We start from the raw sequence: 19079 nt of genomic DNA on the forward strand, positions 1-19079 counted from the left end.
TGGACTTTTTCCCACATTCACTTTGAATAACTACATAATTTAATATAACATTAATCAAATATGTGCTAATTAGCACATATCTAATCATTATTTTTATGAAAAATGTATGTCTTCTTGTCTCTAATTACATAACACATGTAAAATTACACTTTCCATTGCAAATATAAATTCTTCAATATAAATACTATATAAAAAATCATTAAAATTAAAAAATATTATAAACATAAGTAGCATTTACATTATAAGCAACATCCTATATTTATTAACAATCTTTACTAATATATTGACAGTTAAGAAGTTATATTTTCAATGAACGTCTGGAATTTTGGATGCGGAATGTAATTAAAAACAAGATGATGTGCATTTCTCACAAAAAACAATGATTAGATGTGTGATAATTAGCATATATTTGATGAATTTTATTTTTAAATGTGTAGGTATTCAAACTGAATGGAAAAAAGTCACTGTGAGATTCGAACCAGCAATCCATTGATTACGTGATCCAATGCTACCCAGTGATCCACACTGCCTGTTGTGAAAATTGCCAACATTTTAGGGTGTTAAAGTTCCTCAAGTTCACTGGAAAACTGCAAAGTCAAGTTTGTCAAGAATTTTTTTAGAGATGCATCAACCTGCTTTGGGATATTGATATTTGAATTATGAACTTCATGTTCCATGAATATAAAAAAATTACAAAAATCCAATTGCTGGGTGGTATCCTTGTTACTGGACAACCCCACTTGCCTATCCTTCCAGATATATCCCTCCTTACTTCCCGAGAAAGGAATTAACAGCTGTGAGAGCTAGTTTTTTTGTGTGTCTTACAATATTACTTGGAATTTTGCCTACTGAACGCAAGTACTGATTATCTGTTCTGTCTTCTTATAAATCAACAACCAATTTTTTTCCTTATATTAATATACCTACTGATAACACTTCTTCAAAGAAAACATCGATAACTACAAATATCTGTAGCAATGTTTAGCTATATTATGAAATGCATAGGAACATACAAAATGAGCAAAGAGTATATAAAGCTGGAGAAACATTTCAAATACAGCAGTATTTCTCTTGCACAAAGGAACTGATAAACAATGTGGCCCATAATTTACATTATAAACACATCAAGACTAAACATGTTTAAATATTCTATCTTGAGTGTGGTTTTTGAAGTTGTCCCAGAGGATCAAATATCCAATAAGGCTTGCAAACAGAGAATTATCAGATCTCAGATCAATTCATGAATTCCATTGTCTTTTTTTCTAAGAGCATTTTCCATTCAGAACCATTCTCACTTGATATTTGTGACACCTGCCACCAATTTGAGGTTTCATTTGTTGATCTATGCAACCTCTGAATCATGTTGGTGTACAGATATTTCTGTAAGGTAGCTATTAAAAGAAAAGACTGGTAAATCATTTAAGCGCAGAACTTTCTGCCAGACTGCCCTGCATTATTTCGTATCTGATGCACACATCAGATGCACTGCTTCATTTGTGACGCATGCATTGTGAGATAGCACAACACGTCACATTTTGACCCAAGTGTAAAAGAAGCAGATGCGGATCTTGATGAATAAATAATTGTAGATTGTGTTCCTGTGATATATTTCAAATTGCCTTGAAAATGCCTGAGAGTTCCCAGCCAAATATTGGTCCAGGAAATGATACCTTGTTTGTGCTGAAAATCTTCTGAAGATATCTAAAGATTTCTTAATTGGCCATTTGTGTTAACATTCAACAACCTACTAACACTATAATGTCTTTATACTAATTCTAGCCAACAATTGAACGTGAAGCAGATGTCACACTTTCTCTTGGATGCACTAGCATATTATGACAGTGAATATATATTTTGTATTTTAGAACATTTGGCTCACAGCCTAGTAAACACAAAAACGGTGTAACCAATGTACATTGTAAAATTCTAACACCCTGGTATGAGAATTGTTCAGTTGACAAGCCTTTCAAAATTAGTACAGTCTAACTAATTTGGCACGTAATCGATCCTCACTTTACATTAACAACTCCAACATCAGTTTGAGTCTGATATTTGAAGTAATTAATTCATCAACTCATATATTTGACAGTTACCAGAACTGTAATGAAACACAGACAGTATTGAGTGTGCTTATTTATAAGCAGCTTCTGACAGCTTACAGTCTCATCAAAAGTTTATGCCATCTATCTGGCAGCACTAGTAACCAAGAAGACAAAAACATCAAAACATCAATCACACAACATGCAATACATAACTACATTTTCCTCGAGTTTGTGTGTGTGTGTGTGTGTGTGTGTGTGTGTGTGTGTGTGTGGGCATGAGCGCGTGCGCGCACACACACACACACACACTTGTGTGTGCCTGGGTGTGCACACATGCAGGCACACACGCACATTATTACATTGTTATCCGACAAAGCAAACCGTAGACTCAGCCATAGTAGAAAGTAAGTGCTACACTTCTAAAAACATTGGAGTGTATGCTATTACCGCTTTTGCTTTTGGGCATAAACACAGTGTGATGCTTTTCTGGCCAGGTCTTCAGCTTCCTTTGCCAAGTAATAAAAGAAACTACATGTTTGTAAACACATGACTGATTATAATGTTTCCTTTACAATAAAATATATATGATAACAACATTAACATTTAAAATTACACAAGCTTCACATTATTTCTTATAGCTCTTAAAAAGAATATACATCAATTTCTGCATATAACAGACTACTGGAAAGATTATACTTTCTTCTGCACTTTCTTTTAATTTTATTTTTCCTCCTCATTTTGGGTATGCGCAGTATCACACATATGGACACGCATGGGGGACACTGACATTACAGTCAAGATAAATGTATGTAGTCAGTAGTAACTGGCAAAGTTTATCACAGTGCCCTTTCTCTATGGACACAGTGTAATACCCTGTACATGGGAAAACATCTGCCAGCTACATTTCTAACTTCGGCAACTACTAGCAATACATTACATTGTATCAGTACTTTTGTAAACACAACACCAAAGAGGTCAATTCTCTTAATTCAGTTATCCCACACAAAAGTTTACATAAGACAAAAGGTTAACATGATACACGCCGTGATGTACATGTCAGGGCTTATGCTTCACTCATTTCCCCACTGCTTCCTCACACGGCTGCGTGCCACGAAACATATGCCTGTCCAAATTGGCAGCTAGTTTTCCTACAACAGAGCCAAAAATACAATTTTTCAATCTTCATTGTCAACACAAATATTTGCAATATGCTGGTGTGCAAAACTTAAGGACAGAAGTAAATTTCGCATGACGTTTAAATGCCAAGTAACATTGCTCGATGAAACTTGGACAACATAGAAAGAACTGCTACAATGTAATACAAAAGGTAACTGCAAGAGAGACACAATGAGGCGAAAGGAAATGATACTTTTATTCAAAGACAATAATAATTCTGTAGTCACCACAGTTCCTGACAGTCTCCTGGACATTATAAAGAATGGCATTGGTTCTTAACAGCATGTGTGGTCACCACAGACAGCAATGTGGGCTCTGCAATGTACTCCCTGGCTGGCTACAAGGTTGGTAAGGAGTTCCTATGGTAGAGCATTCCATTCTTCCACGAATGTGGTTGACAACTGCTGGAATGTCATCGTTGGATGTGGGCAAACTGCAATATCTCTTCCCAACACATCCCATATTTAATCGATAAGATTTAAGTTGGAGAAACAGGCAGGCCAGTCCAGTCACCAAATACTCTCTCATTCCACACCTGCACTGTGCCATTTGTAATGTCCAGCAAACCATCATAAATTGCGGTGACTTTAATGTAATTACTGTCTGTGAATAAAAGTGTCATTTCAGTTTATCTCATAGCGTATTCCTTTCTGTTATGATCTTTACTACACTGTAGCAGTTCTTTCTACGTATGGTCCAGGTTTCACTGAGCAGTGTTGCGTGGCAGTGACACATCACATGAAAGTTACTTTCATCCTTAAGTATCACAAACCAGTGTATATGCAGTAATCATTTCATAAATACAGTATTAGAAAAGCAAAAATGGCAATGTACTGGAAAAATTCATTGATTCAGTCATGTCAAGGTATAAACTGACACAAGACAAAGAAATCATACATATTCTTTATTTTTTATCAACACTAAATTATTACCATTCTGCTTAGGGCTTTTCATGCTTATGCCTTATAAATTTAAAGAGTCAAATGAGTAAGGAAGCTGCTACGAGGGTCACTCCAAAAGAAATGCACACTATTTTTTTTTTTTTTAAATCCATCTTTTATTCTACATGTTTGAAAGTTTTACAGTGTTTAGATACATCCTTTAGGAACAATATTTTCATTTCTCCACTTAATTTCCATTCCTCTCAACTGCCTTACACCATTTTGGAACCAGCGCCTGTATACCCACACAGTAAAATTCTGGACCAACCTGTTGTGGCCACTGTTTGGCAGCGTGCACAAGGGAGTCATCATCTTCAATCCTTGTTCCATGAAGAGAGTCCTTTAGTTTCCCAAAGAGATTATAGTCACATGGAGCCAGGTCAGGACTGTAAGGTGGGTGTTTCAATGTTGTCCATCCGAGTTTTGTGATCGCTTCCATGGTTTTTTGACTGATATGTGGCCGTGCATTGTTGTGCAACAGCAAAACATCCTGCTTTTGCCGATTTGGTCGAACACGACTCAGTCGAGCTTGAAGTTTTTTCAGTGTCGTCACACATGCATCAGAATTTATGGTGGTTCCACTTGGCATGATGTCCACAAGCAAGAGTCCTTCGGAATCGAAAAACACCATAGCCATAACTTTTCCAGCAGAAGTTGTGGTTTTGAATTTTTTTATTTCCTTCCCCCCTCCCCCTTGGCTGAATTTGCATGATGCCGCTCCACTGATTGCCTCTTCGTCTCTGGTGAAAAATGATGGTGCCATGTTTCATCACCTGTCACAATTCTTCCAACACATTCATCTCTACCATTCTCATACTGTTCCAAAAGTTCGCTGCATACCATTTTTCTTGTTTCTTTCTGAGCCACTGTCAACATCTAGGGAACCCACCTGGCACAAACCTTTTTTAATGACAAAACTTTCAGTATTCTGCATTCACTTCCTTCGCCTATCCCAACGTAGCGTGACAATTCGTTTACTGTGATGCATCTGTCAGCAGTCACCAATTCGTTAACTCTCTGCACATTGTCTGGAGTGTGTGCAGTATGAGGCCTGCTGCTGCGAGGACAATCCTCAATATTGCCGTGCCTGCTTTCATCACGTAACCTGCTTGACCACCAACTAACTGTACTGCGATCGACAGCAGCATCTCCATACACCTTTTTAAACCTCTTGTGGATGTTTCCCACTGTCTTGTTTTCACAGCACAGAAATTCTATGACAGCACGTTGCTTCTCACGAACGTCAAGTGTAGCAGCCATTTTGTAGACATGCTGTGATGGCGCCACTCATGGGAACAGGTTGAACTAAGTTTGAAAACAAGTGGGAAGGATGTATCTACACACTGTAAAACTTTCACACATGCAGAATGAAAAGTGTATTTTTACAAAAATAGTGTACATTTCTTTTGGAGTGACCCTCATACTTTAAAACAAATGGGTGTCTCCTCAGTCATTCATCTGCTATTAGTAGCTTAGTAGTTACTTGATTACAATGGTACTTTTCAAAGAAAGTATTTACCTAAATTTAGAAACACAGAGTGCTATTTGGATTACATTATTACATCTCATGTTTCTTTACAACAAACAATGTTATTTGCCAGGTAGCTAACAGAACTTTTCAATTCCTAAATCAAGATGGCCAGATAATAGGAAGGGTGTATGTTTTTAATTTTCTTTAATTTTTAGAGTTTTATACCTCAATCCCTTATAGGATTCTGTCTGTCTTTCTGTCCATCCGTTAAGACCCCTTTTCTCAGGAACAAATAGAGGTATCAAGTTGAAATTTACATTGCATACTAGAGTCTACACTCCCTTGGTGGTGTGAAAAATTTAATTGTCTACATCAGTGCAAATGAAAGATATGGTTATTTATGTCACATATTTCAAAACTCACAAACTCACTCATCAAAACTTGTAAGTACTTACCGTTGACTGAGAATCATGAAATTTAATGAGAGGCAAGGGTTCACAATACAAATAAAGGATAAAGTCCAACAATTATTAATTTGTAATTTGCCACATAAAAAAATATTTTTTTGCCATTTGCTATCCATCTGTTTGTCTCTCCATCTTTTAATGCCCCTTTTTCTCAGGGATGCGTGAAGGTGTCAAGCTGAAATTTATGTCTGGTACTAAGATCTACAGTCCCTTGGCGGTGTCTTGTGTACATAGTTCCGCGTAGTCAGCGCGTACACAACTTTCCCACTAGAGCACGCCCCGCTAAGCACAACAGCGCAGGTGCAGCGCTCGTCCGTCTCCGCACTACGAGATGGCGCTGCCTTAGAGACGGACCAAATTCTGCTTCCGCCGATCCGCGTATTAGTATGTAACACAGCCAATGAGATTGCTGCTAACGTAGAACCTTTTCTCCTCACCGATCACACTCGCGCAGTGATACCTGAACGCGCGAGGTATTATAACAAGTGTACAGACCTCCGATTAGTTAGTCTGCATTTGTCTGCACCAGTCTGTACAAGTCTGCATTTGTCTGCACCAGTCTGTACCAGCCTATAGTCAAGTTTCAGTCTGCACCTAAGAAGATTACCATATTCCTGTACATAGCCATGAAGATAAATGAACAGACACTTTCTCAAGTATCAGAGATATGTGAGAATAAGAGTAATGAACCAAGATCAAAGGAACTTCAGATTATCAATTGTAAACAGCATCCAGAATCAAGTTACGTAATGTCTATGCTTTTTATTATTTTAATAAATGTGTGTGAAAATTAATCAAGTTCTGTTTAAAGTTGGTCACCATCAATCTGCTACTCTAAGCGTGCAAGTGGCATTTCTATCGTCTAAGCTAACGGCAGAAGATAAACATGCCAAAATAAGACCACGAGACATATTGCTGACACTCGCCTACTTCGTTAGAGCGACAAGTCAAATAATCTGATGGTGTGTGTACCGAAGGTCTTACAGTGCGCACACCACAAACAGAGTTAAGTTTCTAAGTCAATGCAATCAAAAGATATGGTCATCTAACATATTTTGATACTCACAAACTCACTCAATCAAAACTTATAGATGAGCTACCTACATACGTGTCAAGCCTGATGGTCTAGCAGTAAAGCACACGCCTGAAACTGAGAGGTTGCAGGATCAAATTTCGGTCACACTGTGGATTTTTTAGTCATCATTTTAATCCAGCCTTCGTCTCTCAACAATGTGTGGAGTCACTAGAAACAGTGCAAGGTTCAGATTCCTCATCAAACTGTATCCCCTTCCCCAGTTGGATGACACGTAAGTTGCGAGAGTGGTCTCCAATAGAAAGACTTGCACCAGACCATTCAGCCACACTTTTTCTTTCTTTGAAAACAGATCATCTGATAATGACTTAATATGTACTAAAATAAGTTAAAAAAAGTTAAGGAAAAAATCACAACACCAAAAAATAATTAATGTAGAGTAATAAAATTTTGGGAACACATTTGTCTAGGTAACACATTTAAGTGATTAATATTGCAAGACTACAGTTTAATGTAACTGCAAAATAAGCCATTGAAAATGTGAAATGCTGGTACATTAATAACCGGTGTAACTGCCAGAATGTTGAATGCAAGCATGTAAACGTGCATGCATTGTGTTGTACAGATGCCCTATGTCAGTTTGTGGGATGGAGTTCCACGCTTGTCGCACTTGGTTAGTCAATACAGGGTCAGTTAATGTTGTCTGTGGATGACACAGGAGTTGTCATATAATGGCATCCCATATGTGCCCGCTTGGAGACAGATATAGTGATCGAGCAGGCCGAGACAACATGTCAACACTCTTTAGAGCATGTTGGGTTATGACAGTGGTATGTGGGTGAGAATTATCCTGTTGGAAAACACCCCATGGAATGCTGTTCATGAATGGTAGCACAGAAGATTGAATCACCAGACTGGTGTACAAATGTGCAGTCAGGATGCATGGGATAACCACGTGAATGCTGTCATACAAAATAGTACTCCAGACCATAACTCCAGGTGTAGATTCAACGTGTGTATAGTGTGCCTCCTCCTAACCAACACACGGCCATCACTGCTCACCAAAGCAGAACCAGATTACATCAGAAAACATAACAGACATCCACACTGATCTCCAATGGGCTTCGCACCACTGAAGTCACAAACGGCGGTGGTTTGGGGTAAGTGGAATTCACGCTACAGGGTGTCTGGCTCGGAGCTGTCCTTCAAGTAACCTATTTGTCGCAGTTTGTTACGTCACTGTGGCGCCAACTGCTGCTCAAATTACTGCTGCAGATGCAGTACGATGCGCTAGAGCCATATGCCGAACATGACGGTCTTCCCTCTCAGTAGTGCCACGTGGGCATCCGGAGCCCGGTCTTGTTGCAATCGAGCATTCTCATGACCACTGCTGCTGGCAATCACGGACAGCGGCTACGTCCCTGGCAAGTTCTTCCGCAGTATCGCAGAATGAATATACAGTTTCTCGTAGCCCTAGTACCCAACCTCATTCACACTCTGAGGTGTTGATAGTTGCGTCTCTATTGCATTCGAGGCATTCTTGACTAACGTCAACTCACCACATCCAGTATCAAAGGTAACTAATGAATCATTACAGCATGTACAGGGCTATTACAAATGATTGAAGTGATTTCATAAATTCACTGTAGCTCCATTCATTGACATATGGTCACGACACACCACAGATATGTAGAAAAACTCATAAAGTTTTGTTTGGCTGAAGCCGCACTTCAGGTTTCTGCCGCCAGAGTGCTCGAGAGCGCAGTGAGAAAAAATGGCGACAGGAGCAGAGAAAGCGTATGTCGTGCTTGAAATGCACTCACATCAGTCAGTCATAACAGTGCAACGACACTTCAGGACGAAGTTCAACAAAGATCCACCAACTGCTAACTCCATTCGGCGATGGTATGCGCAGTTTAAAGCTTCTGGATGCCTCTGTAAGGGGAAATCAACGGATCGGCCTGCAGTGAGCGAAGAAACGGTTGAACACGTGCGGGCAAGTTTCACGCGTAGCCCGCGGAAGTCGACGAATAAAGCAAGCAGGGAGCTAAACGTATCACAGCTGACGGTTTGGAAAATCTTACGGAAAAGATTAAAGCAGAAGCCTTACCGTTTACAATTGCTACAAGCCCTGACACCCGATGACAAAGTCAAACGCTTTGAATTTTCAGCGCGGTTGCAACAGCTCATGGAAGAGGATGCGTTCAGTGCGAAACTTGTTTTCAGTGATGAAGCAACATTTTTTCTTAATGGTGAAGTGAACAGACACAATGTGCGAATCTGGGCGGTAGAGAATCCTCACGCATTCGTGCAGCAAATTCGCAATTCACCAAAAGTTAACGTGTTTTGTGCAATCTCACGGTTTAAAGTTTACGGCCCCTTTTTCTTCTGCGAAAAAAACGTTACAGGACACGTGTATCTGGACATGATGGAAAATTGGCTCATGCCACAACTGGAGACCGACAGCGCCGACTTCATCTTTCAACAGGACGGTGCTCCACCGCACTTCCATCACGATGTTCAGCATTTCTTAAACAAGAGATTGGAAAACCGATGGATCGGTCGTGGTGGAGATCACGATCAGCAATTCATGTCATGGCCTCCATGCTCTCCCGACTTAACCCCATGCGATTTCTTTCTGTGGGGTTATGTGAAAGATTCAGTGTTTAAACCTCCTCTACCAAGAAACGTGCCAGAACTGCGAGCTCGCATCAATGATGCTTTCGAACTCACTGATGGGGACATGCTGCGCCGAGTGTGGGAGGAACTTGACTATCGGCTTGATGTCTGCCGAATCACTAAAGGGGCACATATCGAACATATGTGAATGCCTAAGAAAATTTTTTGAGTTTTTGTATGTGTGTGCAAAGCATTGTGAAAATATCTCAAATAATAAAGTTATTGTAGAGCTGTGAAATCGCTTCAATCATTTGTAATAACCCTGTATTTACACAAACCTTATTTGCAGCCTCGTAGTGAGGCCACTAGTGCCACTCTTATGTGTTTGGTATCAAATTTGAATAGACATGCTTACCAACTTTCCTTTGTGTCACACAACTCCTTCTTGGTGTTGCAGTTTTTTTCCCCCTTCATTGTACATAATTTTGTACAGAACCCTCAGAGCAGAGCACACAACAACATATTGAACCCTGGACAGAGGGGCAAAGTCTACACGAAAATTATTTTTTGTCTTCTATTGTGACTGCAGATCACAGTTCACTGATTTTAACTGTCAGCAATAAAAACCATTAAGGACTAAATGTATTGGGAAGGGAGTGTAAGAACTCTTAAGTTTCTCGAAAGAGCTTCTGCAAGGCGTACAGTTATGTACTTTACACAATGTTCTTACAACTCACACGTGCTGAACAAACACTTCATTTACTTTAGGTACACTGCTTGTGATGAGAGACTGACAAGACTGGAAAAAAACTCGAAAACCTGCAAAAAGTGGCCAAACAGCCAAGGCTGTCAACAGTGAGCTGAGAAAACAACAACAGCAAGACAGAGAACAGAGGCCACACATCAGAATAACAACTCCAACGAGTAACCTGAGAGTGAAAACCTATGGTGTGGCAGAGTCCTGTGACACCTTGGAGTGACAATGATATAAGAGCACAGTGGGATCACGACTTAAGACTGAGCTGCTAGGTTAAAAGGGTGGCCGCGAATGCTGATAGGTTGGCAGAACAGACGTGGCCCCGTGGCCACTACAGCAGTGGCGCATCCAGTGCTCGTAAATGTATCAATGCTGTCTAGTGGTTGTCCTCAAGTTCTGTGCCTTCCACCGGACTCACCTGGCTGGGATATCAGACTGCCTTAGAAGATAATTCCATATGACAACAGCAGGTGAATATATGCAAAGCAGGCTAACACTTTTTCTTGTACCCCACCTGGAAGGCAGCGTGTGGGTCTGCTCCTGTAAACTGAAGGGTAGGCCGAATGTAGAAAGCGAGTAGGAGCAAGTGAGGTAAAAATCTCTCGGTACAGCTTTTAAGGTAAAGGTGGTATTACTATCTCACAACAATGATAACTTGAATACATAATAACGTGAATATCTAACTTTGCACTGAGGAGCACGTAGGTGCGAGGTCAGATGGATCGAAGCTCACAAAAGTTACACAGGCAAAATCTGTAGTGTCTCACTCACTAGGAAATAGAAACAATGTTGCTTGCTTGGACATCTACTCAGAATCAAATGGGCTGAATCTCGAGCGGCACTCGTAGAGCTGCACAGCGCCGGCTAGAGGGTGCTGTCGTCGGTGTCAGTGTTGTAGTGCCAACCTAAGAACTTGTATCTACGCCATGGCATACCACACTTTTGTCTTCAATTCAACACAATGAGAGACACATCTAAGGACACAATGAGATGAACTGAGCTTCTTTATTAAATTATTGATACAGTGACACAATTTCAACTTGTTATCTATGTGGAAACCAAGGAATTAAGGACTAAATGTATTGAGAACGGCAGTATTCATTCAGGGTATGGCCATCAGTGTCTATTTCTGGTGTCAACAGGTCATTATTGCTGGTTTGAAATGGCAAAATGAAGTCTGTGTACAATTAAGACTTAAATGGTTAGGTGTCAAGCACTTGTAGGTGTGTTCAGCTATCATTTGAGCTGAGTCTGCTAAGTTTAAGGCAATAAAGTCTGTTAGTCATAGATGTACCCAAATCACATGGAGACTTTTGACAAAGTGGCACTGTATATAATTGCAGTCGGTTAACAAATTTATTGATTAATGGAATGACATTTTTCTCAGGTGCAAATATGTAATGCATGGCTTTGCTTCCGTTTCTATGTTTGGGGTAAGTGGTTGTTGAGCACAGATAAATCCACAATGGCCTTTGCAAAGAGATGACCAATTATTTCATGCAGAAAGCAAGTACACTTCAAATATGTATCAATGGACTAAGGACGGATGGGGAGCAGAGTCTCACATACTGCACCATATAACAGTAGTGTCAGCACTACATCCGCAGGACATGAAAGCACTGAGGACTTACTGATATAATTTTCATGAATCTACTGCTTTTTAACAGTCAAATACACAATAGCAAACACTCAATATCTGACATTGTTTTGACCAAGTGCTCTCTGTTTCTTTAACTTTTTTTTTCTTCCATATGAAGACCCCTTTCCAATCTGCATGCAGTGAGCTCCTTCGTGTGGCCATATTCAGGGCACAGAGCTGAAGCCATGCTCACCGTAACTCTGGTGTCATGTGCTAGCTGAAGTGCCACCTGTCACCATATTTTTGCAAAACTAATCACCCACAAAACATCTGTGACAAGGTTGGTTGATATGGGGGAGGGCACCAAACAGCAAGGTCATCAGATTAGGGAAGCGTGGGGAAGAAAGTCAGCCTTGCCCCTTTAAAAGAACCAACCCAGCATTTGCCCAAAGCGATTCAGAGAAATCGTGGAAAACCTAAATCAGTATGGCCAGATGTGGGTTTGAACCTCTTCCTCCCGAATGTGAGTCCAGTGTGCTAACCACTGTGCCACCTCGCTAGGTCTGTGACAAGGGAAGTAATGACTGCTGCAAGTGTTGTCCAGAAAAGAAACAACTGGTGCCTTCCAATAAGTAGTTCTTGATTAAATTTGGAGCTTTCCATTGCTTTCATGAGGCACATCAATCAAATCCTGAGTAATTTTACAAATTCTGTTGTATGTGAATGACACTTTTCTTTCAACTGCTGAACCCCAACGTGAGGGGTTACAAAAACAAAGAAAATTTTATTAGAACTGAAAAAAAGAACACATTGTTACAAATGTACATAAGCCCAACAAACAGTCTAATATCTAGGAAGCTTCTCTGAAATTGACAGATACTAATAGATGTCTTTGTAGGTAAGAGAAATCCTATCAACATCCATAAATCCCGTACACATGCAGGGTGGCGCATGAAATGTGTTACCAATTGTTTCTTTCACAATTTACAACACACATTAGATATCCCGCTGGGATCTCTACAGCAGTACCAGCAGAGCTTCGAAAAACAAATGAGTTACAAAATGACATGTAATTCACGATACTGCCACTAGGAGACTAGTAAGCAGCAATGGCTGACAATGGAAAACTTATGACACAGCAACGATCGGCAATTGTGTTACTTTTTAATGAAACAAAAAGCCTTGCTGTGACTCAGAGGCGTTTTGAACAACAGTTTAACACAGGATGGGTCCCTTGCAAGAAGACCATCCACAGGTTGTATGATAAATTTGTACAGGAAGGAACAGTATTGGAAGCGAAGCGACCTCGGCCTAAGCCTGTTTGTTCGCCGAAGAACATTGAAGCGGTACGAGTTGCTGTACAGAGAAGTCCCATGAAATCGTGTAGAAAGGCAGCAGTGCAACTGCGAATATCCAGACGCTCCGCTCAGCGCATTCTTAAAAGTGACCTCCATATGTGCCCATAGAAGATGACTTGTGCACAGAAGCTCACTAAGAACACAAGCAGCAGAGACTACTGTTTGCTCAGTGGGTGGAGGATAGGGAAGAAACTCTCAACAACATTCAGTTTTCAGACGAGGCGCATTTTCACTTAGACGGTGTGGTTAACAAACAAAATGTACACTTTTGGGCCACTGAAAACCCACAAGTGCTTGATGAACAACAACATTATGCTCCAAGGATTACAGCGTGGGCAGCAATTTCCAGTCACAGACTTATTAGACCCTTTTTCTTTGAAGAAACTGTGAACAGCGAGCGTTATTTGAGAATGCTTCGCAATAGCTTCATTCCACAGCTTTTTGCTACTGCCTTGCCCTTCAACATGCAGTGGTTCATGCAAGATGGAGCAAGGCCACATACTGCAAACACTGTGTAGGAGTTTTTACATGAGCATTTCGACATGCAGATCATTTCACTCAGGTTTCCAGGTCGCTTCAATGACAGACAAAGTTGGCCCTGCAATAGTCAAGACCTCAATACATGTAACTTTTTTTCTTTGGCGGTACCTAAAGGAAAAAATTTTCCCAAAACGTACACATGATTTAGTGGAGTTCAGAAGACTTATTCTTCAAGCTTGCAGTGAAATTACAGAAGACATGTGCTGTAGGATAATCACTAACTTCAGTGTTCATTTGAAGGAAGTTAGGAAATGAAATGGTGGACATATTGAGCATGTGCTGAGTTAGAACAAATCTCCATCGACAGCTCTTCATTGTAGTATATGTTCCTTTCAGGTTGTATTGACAATAAAGTTTATATTCAAAAACAAAATGGTAACACATTTCATGCGCCACCCTGTATTTGCAAACACATTTTCAACTTTTTTATCTGCAGATGACTAAATTTTGCAAACTACTTTAACAGTTAGGTGCATCGGAGCTCTGACAGTAGGCTTGTGCATGGTCTATTTTTCATCTGCTGATGTCGCAACTTGTAATTTATATTTCCTAGGCTACAACAGTAGAGATGGATAATAACCTCATTTCAATACAACATAGTCTACCATATTCTTAACACATGCCAAAGTTATTACTTTCTGTCATAATTACTGAAGAGAATTTTGTGAAATTTTATTGGAACATTACTGTAAGACTGGAAAGTAAAATGAAATCATGTTACAAAATGAAACCACATACATTATACCACAAAACATTAGTCATATAGTTATTTATGAAATGTTCATTAATTCATCATAATGCTGAAAACCATTTTAAGGTACCACTCTTCTCAATGTAATGATCACTGCATCTTGTACTCGTAAAGATGTTTAACAGAAATGTTAACAGTACCACAGACCACTGTAGTTATTGCTGGTGCAGTGAACTTCAGTCCAAAGCTCTCCATTCTAATTATTATGTGCAAGCATTTTTTACCCCTGCCCAACTTCCGTTCAATTACCAAACTGACAGTTCTCTGATACCTCAGAATGTGTCCTACCAATCTAGCCATTCTTTAAGTCAAGTTGTGCCACGAATTTCCTGAATTCGATTCACTACCTCCTCATTAGTTATCTCATCTAGACATCTAATTTTTAAGATTCTTCTGTAGCACAACAATCCTGAAGCTTATATTTTCTTCTTGTCTGAAATCCTTACTGTCTACACTTCACCTCCGTACAAGGATATGCGCCAGACAAATACCATTAGATAAACTTAAATTTACAACTGATGTAACCAAATTTCTCTTTATCTGAAACATGATCACGCCATTGCCAGGCTGCACTTATATCCTCTCAACTTCAGCCAATGTCAGTTACTCAGCTGCCCAAATAATAAATCTCTACTTTTAGTGTCTCGTTTCCTAATCTAACTGTATGGGTATCATCTGATTTAATCTTACTACATTCTGTCACCTTTGTTTTACTTTTGTTGATATCTTATAACATGTTTTCAAGCCATCATCCATTCCGTTCAAATATTCTTGGAATTCCTTTGCTACTTCACTAATTTGTAAATGAATTTTGGTCACTGAGTATATTTCACACAACAGATTTTCAGATATCTGACACATGTTAAATATGCACAAACAAATGTAAAAATGGATGAATGTTTCTGTTATGGTATCTCTAGGTAACTAACAGGTGAAGGTACTCTGTGCATGTAAGCATGCCACTGACTGAAGCATTCAAATTTAAAAATGGTTCTTATATTAAAAAATGCAACTCATAGGTAAGCTATTGAAATCCTATAACATTTACTTGAACTGGAAATTTTTTTTATTACTCTTTTTTGAATAACTAGTCTCTACAGCATGAAGATGCAGAAGGCAATGGACCCCACTACATTAAAGAACATGTGGCCTATAATTGAAAAACTGTCATGATGATTTCTCCATTAGCAAAAGATTACAGAATACTCCCCCATTCGGGTCTCCGGAGGAAGACTGACAAGGAGGTGACTATGAGAAAAGTGAGAAACAGATTGAAGAACCAATGAAAGGATAATATCCTATGAATCAGACCATGGAATGTCAGAAGCTTGAATGTGGTAGTGATGCCACAAAATCTGAAACGGGAAATGCAGAGGCTCACTTTAGGTTTACTAGGGGTCAGTGAAGTGAAATGACAAGAAGGATGAGGATTTCTGGTCAGATGAGTATAGGGTAATATCAACAGCAGTAGAAAATGGTATAACGGGGTTAGGATTTGTTATGAATGGGAAAGTATGGCAGAGAGTGTGTTACTGTGAACAGTTAAGTGATAGGGTTGTTCTTATCAGAATCAACAGCAAACCAACACAGACAAAAACAGTTCAGGTGTAGGGCTGAAGAAGAAGAGGCAGAGAAAGTATATGAGGATATTGAGAGGGTAATAGAGTACATAAATGGAGATGAAAATCAAATAGTCGTGGTGTACTGGAATGCAGTTGTAGGGGAAGGAGTAGAAGATAAGGTTACAGGAGAATACATCTACATCTACATCTACATTTATACTCCGCAAGCCACCCAACGGTGTGTGGCGGAGGGCACTTTACGCGCCACTGTCATTACCTCCCTTTCCTGTTCCAGTCGCGTATGAATCGCGAGAAGAACGACTGTCTGAAAGCCTCCGTGCGCGCTCTAATCTCTCTAATTTTACATTCGTGATCTCTTCGGGAGGTATAAGTAGGGGGAAGCAATATATTCGATACCTCATCCAGAAACGCACCCTCTCGAAACCTGGCGAGCAAGCTACACCACGATGCAGAGCGCCTCTCTTGCAGAGTCTGCCACTTGAGTTTATTAAACATCTCCGTAACGCTGTCACGGTTACCAAATAACCCTGTGACGAAACGCGCCGCTCTTCTTTGGATCTTCTCTATCTCCTCCGTCAGACCGATCTGGTACGGATCCCACACTGATGAGCAATACTCAAGTATAGGTCGAACGAGTGTTTTGTAAGCCACCTCCTTTGTTGGTGGACTACATTTTCTAAGCACTCTCCCAATGAATCTCAACCTGGTACCCGCCTTACCAACAATTAATTTTATATGATCATTCCACTTCAAATTGTTCTGCACGCATACTCCCAGATATTTTACAGAAGTAACTGCTACCAGTGTTTGTTCCGCTATCATATAATCATACAATAAAGGATCCTTCTTTCTATGTATTCGCAATACAATATGGACTTGGGGCAAAGAATCAGAGAGGAGAAAGACTAACTGGATTCTGTAATGAATTTAAGCTGGTAATACCAAATACCCTGTTCAAGAATCACACGAGGAGGAGGTATGCTTGGAAAAGAGTGGGCAATATGGGAAGATTTCAGTTACATTATATCATGGTCAGACAGAGATTCTGAAATTGAATACTGGATTGTAAGGCATACCCAGGAGCAGATATAAAATCAGATGACAATGTAATAGTGATGAAGAATACGCTGAAGTTTACAAGATTAATCAGGAAGAATCAATATGCAAAGAAGCGGGATATAGAAGCACTAAGGAATGACGAGATACACTTGAAGTTCTCTAAGGCTATACATACAGCAAAAAGGAATACCTCAGTAGGCAGTACAGTTGAAGAGGACTGGACCTCTCTAAAAAGGGCAATTACAGAAGTTGGAAAGAAAAACGTAAGTACAAAGAAATTAACTGCAAAGAAACCATGGGTAACAGAAGAAATACTTCAGTTTATCGATGAAAGAAGGAAGTACAAAAATGTTCAGGGAAATTCAGGAATACAAAAATATAAGTCACTGAGGAACAAAACAAATAGGAAGTGCAAGGAAGCTAAGATGAAATGGCTGCAAGAAAAAGTGAAGAAATCGATTGTCAGAATGACTGTCTCAGAATACAGGAAAGTCAAAGTAACTTCAGTGAAATTAAAAGCAAGGGTGGTAACATTAGGAGTGCAATGGCAATTCCACGGTTAAAAGCAGAGGAGAGAGCAGATAGGGATATAGAGTACATTTAAGACTTCTATGACGGGGTAGGATTGTCTGATGTGATACAAGAAGAGAAAGGGGATCCAGTATCAGAATCAGAATTTAAGAGTGCTTTGGGAGACTTAAGATCAAATAAGGCAGATCGTATAGATCACATTCCATCAGAATTTCTAAAATCATTGGGGGATGTGGCAACAAAATGACTATTAATACTGACGTGACATATCACCTGTCTTTCGGAAAAGTATCATCTGCGCAATTCCGAAGGCTGCAAGAGCTGACAAGTGCAAGAATTATCACACAATCAGCTTAACAACTCATGCATCCAAGTTGCTTACAAAAAATAATATACAGAAGAATGTAAAAGAAATTTGAAGATGTGTTAGATGATGATCAGTTTAGCTTTAGGGAAAGATAAGGCACCAGAGAGGCAATTCTGACATTGCTGTTGATAATGGAAGCAAAACTAAAGAAGAATCAGGACACGTTCACGTTCATAGAACCTGTTGACCTAGAACCCTATAAATGTTCAATGTGAACTCCATCTGTCACACAACACACATCCCAGTCTGTAGCAGAGTTCTTCCCAAACGTTGATAAGAGTGTGAATGTATGCTTTCCCGGCGTATACAGCTGGCGAAGAGTTCTCGGGCTTCCAGGCGGGAGGCGGTGTCTTCAAACTGCAGTTTGAAGACACCGCCACCTGGCTGGAAGCCTGAGAACTCTTCGCCAGTTGATAAGAGTGTCTTCAGTGATTGCAGCAACAGCTGCTTCAATAGAGTTTCTTAATTCAGGGAGGTCTGCTGGTAGTGGAGGCACATACACACAATCCTTGATGAAGCCCCAAAGGAAAACATCACATGGTGTTAGGCTGGGTGAATGAGGAGGCTGTGCAAAGCAAGCCCTGTCACTGGGCCCCTTGCGGCCTATCAAGCACTTCAACCAATTCAGCAGACTGTGGCGGAAACACTGAACACTGTGCATGCACACTGGTGCCAAACACAACTCTTTAAGTTGCTCTTTCATTTGACATATCATTTATGACTGTAAGTTTAATGTAATAAATTTTATAAAGCATTAAAACTGTGATATGAATTTACAAACACCCTGTACAATACGTACAGGAGC

At 39.9% G+C, this 19079-nt stretch overlaps 1 long non-coding RNA gene across 1 annotated transcript in view; it reads right to left on the reverse strand.

Moving 5' to 3' along the window:
• Nucleotides 1-293: 293 nt before the first annotated feature.
• LOC124718996 overlaps nt 294-19079 on the reverse strand; it is a 40179-nt gene continuing 21393 nt past the window's right edge. Inside the window, exon 3 of the long non-coding RNA XR_007005962.1 lies at nt 294-3190. This is a non-coding gene — a long non-coding RNA (uncharacterized LOC124718996). The remainder of the gene's footprint in view (nt 3191-19079) is intronic.

Source organism: Schistocerca piceifrons, chromosome 10, assembly GCF_021461385.2.
Source record: "Schistocerca piceifrons isolate TAMUIC-IGC-003096 chromosome 10, iqSchPice1.1, whole genome shotgun sequence".
In the NCBI taxonomy this organism is placed as follows: Eukaryota; Metazoa; Arthropoda; class Insecta; order Orthoptera; family Acrididae; genus Schistocerca; species Schistocerca piceifrons.